The sequence below is a fragment of the Hippopotamus amphibius genome, chromosome 2, assembly GCF_030028045.1.
Source record: "Hippopotamus amphibius kiboko isolate mHipAmp2 chromosome 2, mHipAmp2.hap2, whole genome shotgun sequence".
Taxonomy (NCBI): domain Eukaryota; kingdom Metazoa; phylum Chordata; class Mammalia; order Artiodactyla; family Hippopotamidae; genus Hippopotamus; species Hippopotamus amphibius.
Genome location: NC_080187.1, coordinates 222,064,822 through 222,077,500, shown reverse-complemented (window position 1 = coordinate 222,077,500; position 12,679 = coordinate 222,064,822). Strand labels below are relative to the sequence as shown.

Below are 12,679 nucleotides of genomic sequence, written 5' to 3'. Positions count from 1 at the left end.
GAGGATGTACTGAGCATATGGTCAGTTGTGGGGTGTGCTTGAGTGACTTCCAAGAAGCGTTGGTTGGGAGGGTGTGGGGCCAGGCCTGGAGGTGGTGAGAGGCAACAAGGACCCTTCATCAGGGACTTGGCAGCTAGATGCTCTTGGCTCTTGTGAGAGCTGAAGGGCAGGTCCCTTGCTGGAATGGGGTTTGCCAGGTCTCTGTGAGGGATCATGGGCCCTCAGATAGGCCAGTTGTGTCGGACAGGCCCTTTCATGGGTTCTGCATACAGATACAGGCCTGTGGCATCTCTTGGGCTGGCCTTCCTCTACGGGAGCCACTGCCTACCAAGAGAGCTCCCTACAGCTCCTGTGAATGTCCACTGTGTGGGACATAAAGGCCTCATTGTCTGGGTGTTGTGCACATGGACAAGCCGAGTGTCACATCGGCCAGCACACGCTTGCCCAGACCAGGGTGGGGCCCAGAGGAATGTCTCCATTCCTCCAAACACATCCCCAGTGTTTTCCGCGCCAAGCAGACCTGGTGCCAGGCCTTGTGCTGCCTGGAGGATCCATGAGGCTAGTCCTTCCCTGGGGAGACATATAGGTACTGGTTCTTTCATCTGCCCCTGACACAGTATTAAGGTACATAAGATGGCATTGATCCACCTGTCCACTCATGCCTTCATCTTTGTAAATATGGATGGATGGAAGGAGTGAGCCAAGGACGAGGGTTGAAAGGGAGGGAGCTAGAGCATTCTGGAGGAAGGGAGGCAGGAAGGAAGCTCTGTAGGGAGCTGTTTGTATGCGTTTCAGCTATGTGTTCCTGTCTCTGCGTGGAAGTACTTTTGGGCCCTATGTTCCTGGATGTATTGCTGCAGGTATTTCTTGTAGCATCATTCGATGCATGAGCATGTGGCACACAAGTCCCCCAATGCATCTAGCATGGAGTTGGAGTTCTCACAGCTGTCCTTCTCACCTCTTGGCAGACATCGTCCCCAGAGAAATGAAGATCTGTGTTTAGCCTATGTTCCCTAGGGCAATCACCATGAGCCTTGGCCCAGCACGTGGATTCGACAGAATGGCACATCCCTTCAGGCATCCTTCTTTGCAGGAAGCATCTGAGGTAAGCCTTCACATGTGGCAGGGCGCAGGTGAGTGAGGAGGGCCTCAGTTGGGTCGATGATGAGAACTCATATGGTCCTGAAGAGAGCTGATGACCAAAAAATCATGCTCAATAGGATTATGCTGAGGCCTAACGGAGGGATGCAGAGGCAGGATGGCCTGGATTTTTGGTCCATTGCAGAGCCCTAGGTGTGGGTGTGGGTGTGGGTGTGGGTGTGGGTGTGGGTGTTGGAGCAGCCTCTCCCTCGAGGAAATCCCTTGTGACTCCTCCGAGTGTAGGAGGCTTCCACGTATCCAAGACATGTTGCCGCCTTTGGTTTTCTATCCTGCTCCCTAGTGCCAGGGCCCACATGTTCTGAGGCCATGGGTGGAGTCTTTCCTTAAGCTTTTCTTCTTTGAATTTTGTGTTTCAGGCCAAGCCTTGGAATGGACTCACCACAGCCAAAATGTTTTGCAGTGAGTGGCTCTTTTGGTTGCTACCGATAGGCCCCAGAGAATGTTGAACTATGGGCTGGCCGCCCTCGCAGCAGCCAGTACAGGGTAGTCTTTTGGCAACCTCCTGCCTACCAAGGAGGAATGTCTGCTGCTGCCCCAAATTTATGAGCTCACATCTGGTGCACTCACATGCCTTCATTAGAGCTGTATTCTAGTCAGAGTGCACGTAGAGGCAGTGTTTTCTTCCTTGGCCCCAGGCGGAACATCTCTAGAGACCTCTGTGCACCTAGAGGCAGAGTATGATCACCAACTGAGGGAATGGTCCCTTGTGGTGTGTGCTTTATGGCTTCCCAAAACCTGTCAGTAGGGAAGGCTCATGCCCCCTGCCTAGAGATGGTGAGAGGCAGGCAGGAGCCCATCCTCAGGTGCTTGGAGGCAGGATGCTGCTGGTTATTTCAGGGGCTGGAAGACATGCCCTGGTCTTCAATGGGGTTGTGCCAGGACTCTGTGAGGGAACGTGATGCTTTGTTGGAGCCACATGTTCCGAATGGGGCCTCTGATGCAGTCTGCATGCACACACAGGACCATAGCTTCTCCTGGGATTGTTGTCCTCTGCGGAAGCCACTGCTTTGTCAGAGAGCCCCCTTCCAGAGTTGAAAAGGCTTCCTGGTGTCCATTCCTCCATGAAGGCTTTGCAGAGCCCTTAGGCATCCCATTATCATGTCCATCATGAGGCCCTGTTGACCTGAAGGGGAGGGGTGGTCCCGAGATGGGGGCTTAGGAGGGTGTAGCTGCATGGCTGTTGTTTGGTGGACTTGCACGGGTCAGAGTAGGGAATGCTGCCACAGAAGAAATTGGCCCTGTTTGGGAATCCCTGTGCTCCCCAAGGAGGAATGCTTGACGTGGCTCCCCATCCACCGGGTCTGATGGCGGGTCTTGAAATTCAACTCGATTGACCTGACGTGTAGTAAGACTGACCATGGAGGCACCATTTCATTACGTGGTGCCCTGGGGAGCCACCACGCAGATCTCTGTGCATGTCGAGGCAGAGCACGAGGATGTACTGAGCATATGGTCAGTTGTGGGGTGTGCTTGAGTGACTTCCAAGAAGCGATGGTTGGGAGGGTGTGGGGCCAGGCCTGGAGGTGGTGAGAGGCAACAAGGACCCTTCATCAGGGACTTGGCAGCTAGATGCTCTTGGCTCTTGTGAGAGCTGAAGGGCAGGTCCCTTGCTGGAATGGGGTTTGCCAGGTCTCTGTGAGGGATCATGGGCCCTCAGATAGGCCAGTTGTGTCGGACAGGCCCTTTCATGGGTTCTGCATACAGATACAGGCCTGTGGCATCTCTTGGGGTGGCCTTCCTCTACGGGAGCCACTGCCTACCAAGAGAGCTCCCTACAGCTCCTGTGAATGTCCACTGTGTGGGACATAAAGGCCTCATTGTCTGGGAGTTGTGCACATGGACAAGCCGAGTGTCACATCGGCCAGCACACGCTTGCCCAGACCAGGGTGGGGCCCAGAGGAATGTCTCCATTCCCCCAGACACATCCCCAGTGTGGTCCCCGCCAAGCAGACCTGGTGCCAGGCCTTGTGCTGCCTGGAGGATCCATGAGGCTAGTCCTTCCCTGGGGAGACATATAGGTACTGGTTCTTTCATCTGCCCCTGACACAGTATTAAGGTACATAAGATGGCATTGATCCACCTGTCCACTCATGCCTTCATCTTTGTATGTATGGATGGATGGAGGGAGTGAGCCAAGGACGAGGGTCGAAAGGGAGGGAGCTAGAGCATTCTGGAGGAAGGGAGGCAGGAAGGAAGCTCTGTAGGGAGCTGTTTGTATGCGTTTCAGCTAAGTGTTCCTGTCTCTGCTTGGAGGTACTTTTGGGCCCTATGTTCCTGGATGTATTGCTGCAGGTATTTCTTGTAGCATCATTCGATGCATGAGCGTGTGGCACACACGTCCCCCAATGCATCTAGCATGGAGTTGGAGTTCTCACAGCTGTCCTTCTCACCTCTTGGCAGACGTCGCCCCAGAGAAATGAAGATCTGTGTTTAGCCTATGTTCCCTAGGGCAATCACCATGAGCCTTGGCCCAGCACGTGGATTCGACAGAATGGCACATCCCTTCAGGCATCCTTCTTTGCAGGAAGCAACTGAGGTAAGCCTTCACATGTGGCAGGGCGCAGGTGAGTGAGGAGGGCCTCAGTTGGGTCGATGAGGAGAACTCATATGGTCCTGAAGATAGCTGATGACCAAAAAATCATGCTCAATAGGATTACGCTGAGGCCTAACGGAGGGATGCAGAGGCAGGATGGCCTGGATTTTTGGTCCATTGCAGAGCCCTAGGTGTGGGTGTGGGTGTGGGTGTGGGTGTGGGTGTGGGTGTGGGTGTTGGAGCAGCCTCTCCCTCGAGGAAATCCCTTGTGACTCCTCCGAGTGTAGGAGGCTTCCACGTATCCAAGACATGTTGCCGCCTTTGGTTTTCTATCCTGCTCCCTAGTGCCAGGGCCCACATGTTCTGAGGCCATGGGTGGAGTCTTTCCTTAAGCTTTTCTTCTTTGAATTTTGTGTTTCAGGCCAAGCCTTGGAATGGACTCACCACAGCCAGAATGTTTTGCAGTGAGTGGCTCTTTTGGTTGCTACCGATAGGCCCCAGAGAATGTTGAACTATGGGCTGGCCGCCCTCGCAGCAGCCAGTACAGGGTAGTCTTTTGGCAACCTCCTGCCTACCAAGGAGGAATGTCTGCTGCTGCCCCAAATTTATGAGCTCACATCTGGTGCACTCACATGCCTTCATTAGTGCTGTATTCTAGTCAGAGAGCACGTAGAGGCAGTGTTTTCTTCCTTGGCCCCAGGCGGAACATCTCTAGAGACCTCTGTGCACCTAGAGGCAGAGTATGATCACCAACTGAGGGAATGGTCCCTTGTGGTGTGTGCTTTATGGCTTCCCAAAACCTGTCAGTAGGGAAGGCTCATGCCCCCTGCCTAGAGATGGTGAGAGGCAGGCAGGAGCCCATCCTCAGGTGCTTGGAGGCAGGATGCTGCTGGTTATTTCAAGCGCTGGAAGCCATGCCGTGGTCTTCAATGGGGTTGTGCCAGGACTCTGTGAGGGAACGTGGTGCTTTGTTGGAGCCACTTGATCCGAATGGGGCCTCTGATGGAGTCTGCATGCACACACGGGACCATAGCTTCTCCTGGGTTTGTTGTCCTTTGCGGAAGCCTCTGCTTTGTCAGAGAGTCCCCTCCAGAGGAAAAAAGCCTTCTGGGTGTTCATTCCTCCATGAAGGCTTTGCAGAGCCCTTAGGCATCCCATTATCATGTCCATCGTGAGGCCCTGTTGACCTGAAGGGGAGGGGTGGTCCCGGGATGGGGGCTGAGGAGGGTGTAGCTGCATGGCTGTTGTTTGGTGGCCTTGCACGGGCCACAGTAGGGAATGCTGCCACAGAAGAAATTGGCCCTGTTTGGGAATCCCTGTGCTCCCCAAGGAGGAATGCTTGACGTGGCTCCCCATCCACCAGGTCTGATGGCGGGTCTTGAAATTCAACTCGATTGACCTGACGTGTAGTAAGACTGACCATGGAGGCACCATTTCATTACGTGGTGCCCTGGGGAGCCACCACGCAGATCACTGTGCATGTCGAGGCAGAGCACGAGGATGTACTGAGCATATGGTCAGTTGTGGGGTGTGCTTGAGTGACTTCCAAGAAGCGTTGGTTGGGAGGGTGTGGGGCCAGGCCTGGAGGTGGTGAGAGGCAACAAGGACCCTTCATCAGGGACTTGGCAGCTAGATGCTCTTGGCTCTTGTGAGAGCTGAAGGGCAGGTCCCTTGCTGGAATGGGGTTTGCCAGGTCTCTGTGAGGGATCATGGGCCCTCAGATAGGCCAGTTGTGTCGGACAGGCCCTTTCATGGGTTCTGCATACAGATACAGGCCTGTGGCATCTCTTGGGGTGGCCTTCCTCTACGGGAGCCACTGCCTACCAAGAGAGCTCCCTACAGCTCCTGTGAATGTCCACTGTGTGGGACATAAAGGCCTCATTGTCTGGGTGTTGTGCACATGGACAAGCCGAGTGTCACATCGGCCAGCACACGCTTGCCCAGACCAGGGTGGGGCCCAGAGGAATGTCTCCATTCCCCCAGACACATCCCCAGTGTGGTCCTCGCCAAGCAGAACTGGTGCCAGGCCTTGTGCTGCCTGGAGGGTCCATGAGGCTAGTCCTTCCCTGGGGAGACATATAGGTACTGGTTCTTTCATCTGCCCCTGACACAGTATTAAGGTACATAAGATGGCATTGATCCACCTGTCCACTCATGCCTTCATCTTTGTAAATATGGATGGATGGAGGGAGTGAGCCAAGGATGAGGGTCGAAAGGGAGGGAGCTAGAGCATTCTGGAGGAAGGGAGGCAGGAAGGAAGCTAGGTAGGGAGCTGTTTGTATGTGTTTCAGCTAAGTGTTCCTGTCTCTGCGTGGAGGTACCTTTTGGCCCTATGTTCCTGGATGTATTGCTGCAGGTATTTCTTGTAGCATCATTCGATGCATGAGCATGTGGCACACACGTCCCCCAATGCATCTAGCATGGAGTTGGAGTTCTCACAGCTGTCCTTCTCACCTCTTGGCAGACATCGTCCCCAGAGAAATGAAGATCTGTGTTTAGCCTATGTTCCCTAGGGCAATCACCATGAGCCTTGGCCCAGCACGTGGATTCGACAGAATGGCACATCCCTTCAGGCATCCTTCTTTGCAGGAAGCATCTGAGGTAAGCCTTCACATGTGGCAGGGCGCAGGTGAGTGAGGAGGGCCTCAGTTGGGTCGATGATGAGAACTCATATGGTCCTGAAGAGAGCTGATGACCAAAAAATCATGCTCAATAGGATTACGCTGAGGCCTAACGGAGGGATGCAGAGGCAGGATGGCCTGGATTTTTGGTCCATTGCAGAGCCCTGGGTGTGGCGGTGGGTGTGGGTGTGGGTGTGGGTGTGGGTGTTGGAGCAGCCTCTCCCTCGAGGAAATCCCTTGTGACTCCTCCGAGTGTAGGAGGCTTCCACGTATCCAAGACATGTTGCCGCCTTTGGTTTTCTATCCTGCTCCCTAGTGCCAGGGCCCACATGTTCTGAGGCCATGGGTGGAGTCTTTCCTTAAGCTTTTCTTCTTTGAATTTTGTGTTTCAGGCCAAGCCTTGGAATGGACTCACCACAGCCAGAATGTTTTGCAGTGAGTGGCTCTTTTGGTTGCTACCGATAGGCCCCAGAGAATGTTGAACTATGGGCTGGCCGCCCTCGCAGCAGCCAGTACAGGGTAGTCTTTTGGCAACCTCCTGCCTACCAAGGAGGAATGTCTGCTGCTGCCCCAAATTTATGAGCTCACATCTGGTGCACTCACATGCCTTCATTAGTGCTGTATTCTAGTCAGAGAGCACGTAGAGGCAGTGTTTTCTTCCTTGGCCCCAGGCGGAACATCTCTAGAGACCTCTGTGCACCTAGCGTCAGAGTATAATCACCAACTGAGGGAATGGTCCCTTGTGGTGTGTGCTTTATGGCTTCCCAAAACCTGTCAGTAGGGAAGGCTCATGCCCCCTGCCTAGAGATGGTGAGAGGCAGGCAGGAGCCCATCCTCAGGTGCTTGGAGGCAGGATGCTGCTGGTTATTTCAAGGGCTGGAAGACATGCCCTGGTCTTCAATGGGGTTGTGCCAGGACTCTGTGAGGGAACGTGGTGCTTTGTTGGAGCCACTTGATCCGAATGGGGCCTCTGATGGAGTCTGCATGCACACACGGGACCATAGCTTCTCCTGGGTTTGTTGTCCTTTGCAGAAGCCTCTGCTTTGTCAGAGAGTCCCCTCCAGAGGAAAAAAGCCTTCTGGGTGTCCATTCCTCCATGAAGGCTTTGCAGAGCCCTTAGGCATCCCATTATCATGTCCATCGTGAGGCCCTGTTGACCTGAAGTGGAGGGGTGGTCCCGGGATGTGGGCTGAGGAGGGTGTAGCTGCATGGCTGTTGTTTGGTGGCCTTGCACGGGCCACAGTAGGGAATGCTGCCACAGAAGAAATTGGCCCTGTTTGGGAATCCCTGTGCTCCCCAAGGAGGAATGCTTGACGTGGCTCCCCATCCACCAGGTCTGATGGCGGGTCTTGAAATTCAACTCGATTGACCTGACGTGTAGTAAGACTGACCATGGAGGCACCATTTCATTACGTGGTGCCCTGGGGAGCCACCACGCAGATCACTGTGCATGTCGAGGCAGAGCACGAGGATGTACTGAGCATATGGTCAGTTGTGGGGTGTGCTTGAGTGACTTCCAAGAAGCGTTGGTTGGGAGGGTGTGGGGCCAGGCCTGGAGGTGGTGAGAGGCAACAAGGACCCTTCATCAGGGACTTGGCAGCTAGATGCTCTTGGCTCTTGTGAGAGCTGAAGGGCAGGTCCCTTGCTGGAATGGGGTTTGCCAGGTCTCTGTGAGGGATCATGGGCCCTCAGATAGGCCAGTTGTGTCGGACAGGCCCTTTCATGGGTTCTGCATACAGATACAGGCCTGTGGCATCTCTTGGGGTGGCCTTCCTCTACGGGAGCCACTGCCTACCAAGAGAGCTCCCTACAGCTCCTGTGAATGTCCACTGTGTGGGACATAAAGGCCTCATTGTCTGGGTGTTGTGCACATGGACAAGCCGAGTGTCACATCGGCCAGCACACGCTTGCCCAGACCAGGGTGGGGCCCAGAGGAATGTCTCCATTCCCCCAGACACATCCCCAGTGTGGTCCTCGCCAAGCAGAACTGGTGCCAGGCCTTGTGCTGCCTGGAGGGTCCATGAGGCTAGTCCTTCCCTGGGGAGACATATAGGTACTGGTTCTTTCATCTGCCCCTGACACAGTATTAAGGTACATAAGATGGCATTGATCCACCTGTCCACTCATGCCTTCATCTTTGTAAATATGGATGGATGGAGGGAGTGAGCCAAGGATGAGGGTCGAAAGGGAGGGAGCTAGAGCATTCTGGAGGAAGGGAGGCAGGAAGGAAGCTAGGTAGGGAGCTGTTTGTATGTGTTTCAGCTAAGTGTTCCTGTCTCTGCGTGGAGGTACCTTTTGGCCCTATGTTCCTGGATGTATTGCTGCCGGTATTTCTTGTAGCATCATTCGATGCATGAGCATGTGGCACACACGTCCCCCAATGCATCTAGCATGGAGTTGGAGTTCTCACAGCTGTCCTTCTCACCTCTTGGCAGACATCGTCCCCAGAGAAATGAAGATCTGTGTTTAGCCTATGTTCCCTAGGGCAATCACCATGAGCCTTGGCCCAGCACGTGGATTCGACAGAATGGCACATCCCTTCAGGCATCCTTCTTTGCAGGAAGCATCTGAGGTAAGCCTTCACATGAGGCAGGGCGCAGGTGAGTGTGGAGGGCCTCAGTTGGGTTGATGATGAGAACTCATATGGTCCTGAAGAGAGCTGATGACCAAAAAATCATGCTCAATAGGATTACGCTGAGGCCTAACGGAGGGATGCAGAGGCAGGATGGCCTGGATTTTTGGTCCATTGCAGAGCCCTAGGTGTGGGTGTGGGTGTGGGTGTGGGTGTGGGTGTTGGAGCAGCCTCTCCCTCGAGGAAATCCCTTGTGACTCCTCCGAGTGTAGGAGGCTTCCACGTATCCAAGACATGTTGCCACCTTTGGTTTTCTATCCTGCTCCCTAGTGGCAGGGCCCACATGTTCTGAGGCCATGGGTGGAGTCTTTCCTTAAGCTTTTCTTCTTTGAATTTTGTGTTTCAGGCCAAGCCTTGGAATGGACTCACCACAGCCAGAATGTTTTGCAGTGAGTGGCTCTTTTGGTTGCTACCGATAGGCCCCAGAGAATGTTGAACTATGGGCTGGCCGCCCTCGCAGCAGCCAGTACAGGGTAGTCTTTTGGCAACCTCCTGCCTACCAAGGAGGAATGTCTGCTGCTGCCCCAAATTTATGAGCTCACATCTGGTGCACTCACATGCCTTCATTAGAGCTGTATTCTAGTCAGAGAGCACGTAGAGACAGTGTTTTCTTCCTTGGCCCCAGGCGGAACATCTCTAGAGACCTCTGTGCACCTAGAGGCAGAGTATGATCACCAACTGAGGGAATGGTCCCTTGTGGTGTGTGCTTTATGGCTTCCCAAAACCTGTCAGTAGGGAAGGCTCATGCCCCCTGCCTAGAGATGGTGAGAGGCAGGCAGGAGCCCATCCTCAGGTGCTTGGAGGCAGGATGCTGCTGGTTATTTCAAGGGCTGGAAGACATGCCCTGGTCTTCAATGGGGTTGTGCCAGGACTCTGTGAGGGAACGTGATGCTTTGTTGGAGCCACATGTTCCGAATGGGGCCTCTGATGCAGTCTGCATTCACACACAGGACCATAGCTTCTCCTGGGATTGTTGTCCTCTGCGGAAGCCACTGCTTTGTCAGAGAGTCCCCTCCAGAGTTGAAAAGGCTTCCTGGTGTCCATTCCTCCATGAAGGCTTTGCAGAGCCCTTAGGCATCCCATTATCATGTCCATCGTGAGGCCCTGTTGACCTGAAGGGGAGGGGTGGTCCCGGGATGTGGGCTGAGGAGGGTGTAGCTGCATGGCTGTTGTTTGGTGGCCTTGCACGGGCCACAGTAGGGAATGCTGCCACAGAAGAAATTGGCCCTGTTTGGGAATCCCTGTGCTCCCCAAGGAGGAATGCTTGACGTGGCTCCCCATCCACCAGGTCTGATGGCGGGTCTTGAAATTCAACTCGATTGACCTGACGTGTAGTAAGACTGACCATGGAGGCACCATTTCATTACGTGGTGCCCTGGGGAGCCACCACGCAGATCACTGTGCATGTCGAGGCAGAGCACGAGGATGTACTGAGCATATGGTCAGTTGTGGGGTGTGCTTGAGTGACTTCCAAGAAGCGTTGGTTGGGAGGGTGTGGGGCCAGGCCTGGAGGTGGTGAGAGGCAACAAGGACCCTTCATCAGGGACTTGGCAGCTAGATGCTCTTGGCTCTTGTGAGAGCTGAAGGGCAGGTCCCTTGCTGGAATGGGGTTTGCCAGGTCTCTGTGAGGGATCATGGGCCCTCAGATAGGCCAGTTGTGTCGGACAGGCCCTTTCATGGGTTCTGCATACAGATACAGGCCTGTGGCATCTCTTGGGGTGGCCTTCCTCTACGGGAGCCACTGCCTACCAAGAGAGCTCCCTACAGCTCCTGTGAATGTCCACTGTGTGGGACATAAAGGCCTCATTGTCTGGGTGTTTTGCACATGGACAAGCCGAGTGTCACATCGGCCAGCACACGCTTGCCCAGACCAGGGTGGGGCCCAGAGGAATGTCTCCATTCCCCCAGACACATCCCCAGTGTGGTCCTCGCCAAGCAGAACTGGTGCCAGGCCTTGTGCTGCCTGGAGGGTCCATGAGGCTAGTCCTTCCCTGGGGAGACATATAGGTACTGGTTCTTTCATCTGCCCCTGACACAGTATTAAGGTACATAAGATGGCATTGATCCACCTGTCCACTCATGCCTTCATCTTTGTAAATATGGATGGATGGAGGGAGTGAGCCAAGGATGAGGGTCGAAAGGGAGGGAGCTAGAGCATTCTGGAGGAAGGGAGGCAGGAAGGAAGCTAGGTAGGGAGCTGTTTGTATGTGTTTCAGCTAAGTGTTCCTGTCTCTGCGTGGAGGTACCTTTTGGCCCTATGTTCCTGGATGTATTGCTGCAGGTATTTCTTGTAGCATCATTCGATGCATGAGCATGTGGCACACACGTCCCCCAATGCATCTAGCATGGAGTTGGAGTTCTCACAGCTGTCCTTCTCACCTCTTGGCAGACATCGTCCCCAGAGAAATGAAGATCTGTGTTTAGCCTATGTTCCCTAGGGCAATCACCATGAGCCTTGGCCCAGCACGTGGATTCGACAGAATGGCACATCCCTTCAGGCATCCTTCTTTGCAGGAAGCATCTGAGGTAAGCCTTCACATGTGGCAGGGCGCAGGTGAGTGAGGAGGGCCTCAGTTGGGTTGATGATGAGAACTCATATGGTCCTGAAGAGAGCTGATGACCAAAAAATCATGCTCAATAGGATTACTCTGAGGCCTAACGGAGGGATGCAGAGGCAGGATGGCCTGGATTTTTGGTCCATTGCAGAGCCCTAGGTGTGGGTGTGGGTGTGGGTGTGGGTGTGGGTGTTGGAGCAGCCTCTCCCTCGAGGAAATCCCTTGTGACTCCTCCGAGTGTAGGAGGCTTCCACGTATCCAAGACATGTTGCCACCTTTGGTTTTCTATCCTGCTCCCTAGTGGCAGGGCCCACATGTTCTGAGGCCATGGGTGGAGTCTTTCCTTAAGCTTTTCTTCTTTGAATTTTGTGTTTCAGGCCAAGCCTTGGAATGGACTCACCACAGCCAGAATGTTTTGCAGTGAGTGGCTCTTTTGGTTGCTACCGATAGGCCCCAGAGAATGTTGAACTATGGGCTGGCCGCCCTCGCAGCAGCCAGTACAGGGTAGTCTTTTGGCAACCTCCTGCCTACCAAGGAGGAATGTCTGCTGCTGCCCCAAATTTATGAGCTCACATCTGGTGCACTCACATGCCTTCATTAGAGCTGTATTCTAGTCAGAGAGCACGTAGAGACAGTGTTTTCTTCCTTGGCCCCAGGCGGAACATCTCTAGAGACCTCTGTGCACCTAGAGGCAGAGTATGATCACCAACTGAGGGAATGGTCCCTTGTGGTGTGTGCTTTATGGCTTCCCAAAACCTGTCAGTAGGGAAGGCTCATGCCCCCTGCCTAGAGATGGTGAGAGGCAGGCAGGAGCCCATCCTCAGGTGCTTGGAGGCAGGATGCTGCTGGTTATTTCAAGGGCTGGAAGACATGCCCTGGTCTTCAATGGGGTTGTGCCAGGACTCTGTGAGGGAACGTGATGCTTTGTTGGAGCCACATGTTCCGAATGGGGCCTCTGATGCAGTCTGCATTCACACACAGGACCATAGCTTCTCCTGGGATTGTTGTCCTCTGCGGAAGCCACTGCTTTGTCAGAGAGCCCCCTCCAGAGTTGAAAAGGCTTCCTGGTGTCCATTCCTCCATGAAGGCTTTGCAGAGCCCTTAGGCATCCCATTATCATGTCCATCATGAGGCCCTGTTGACCTGAAGGGGAGGGGTGGTCCCGAGATGGGGGCTT

At 54.2% G+C, this 12,679-nt stretch overlaps 5 non-coding genes across 5 annotated transcripts; all 5 read left to right on the top strand.

Annotated features, from left to right (window-relative positions):
* The first annotated feature begins 1,155 nt into the window (after positions 1 to 1,155).
* On the top strand, positions 1,156 to 1,236 carry LOC130846863 (small nucleolar RNA SNORD115). The gene has a single exon (XR_009051658.1). It is a non-coding gene; the product is annotated as a small nucleolar RNA SNORD115 (small nucleolar RNA).
* Positions 1,237 to 3,747: 2,511 nt separating this feature from the next.
* On the top strand, positions 3,748 to 3,828 carry LOC130846931 (small nucleolar RNA SNORD115). Its single transcript, XR_009051726.1, has one exon. It is a non-coding gene; the product is annotated as a small nucleolar RNA SNORD115 (small nucleolar RNA).
* A 2,517-nt stretch (positions 3,829 to 6,345) lies between these two features.
* Positions 6,346 to 6,426, top strand: LOC130847558 (small nucleolar RNA SNORD115). The gene has a single exon (XR_009052311.1). It is a non-coding gene; the product is annotated as a small nucleolar RNA SNORD115 (small nucleolar RNA).
* Positions 6,427 to 8,937: 2,511 nt separating this feature from the next.
* On the top strand, positions 8,938 to 9,018 carry LOC130846925 (small nucleolar RNA SNORD115). The gene has a single exon (XR_009051720.1). It is a non-coding gene; the product is annotated as a small nucleolar RNA SNORD115 (small nucleolar RNA).
* Positions 9,019 to 11,523: 2,505 nt separating this feature from the next.
* Positions 11,524 to 11,604, top strand: LOC130847049 (small nucleolar RNA SNORD115). Its single transcript, XR_009051844.1, has one exon. It is a non-coding gene; the product is annotated as a small nucleolar RNA SNORD115 (small nucleolar RNA).
* The last annotated feature ends 1,075 nt before the right edge of the window (positions 11,605 to 12,679 follow it).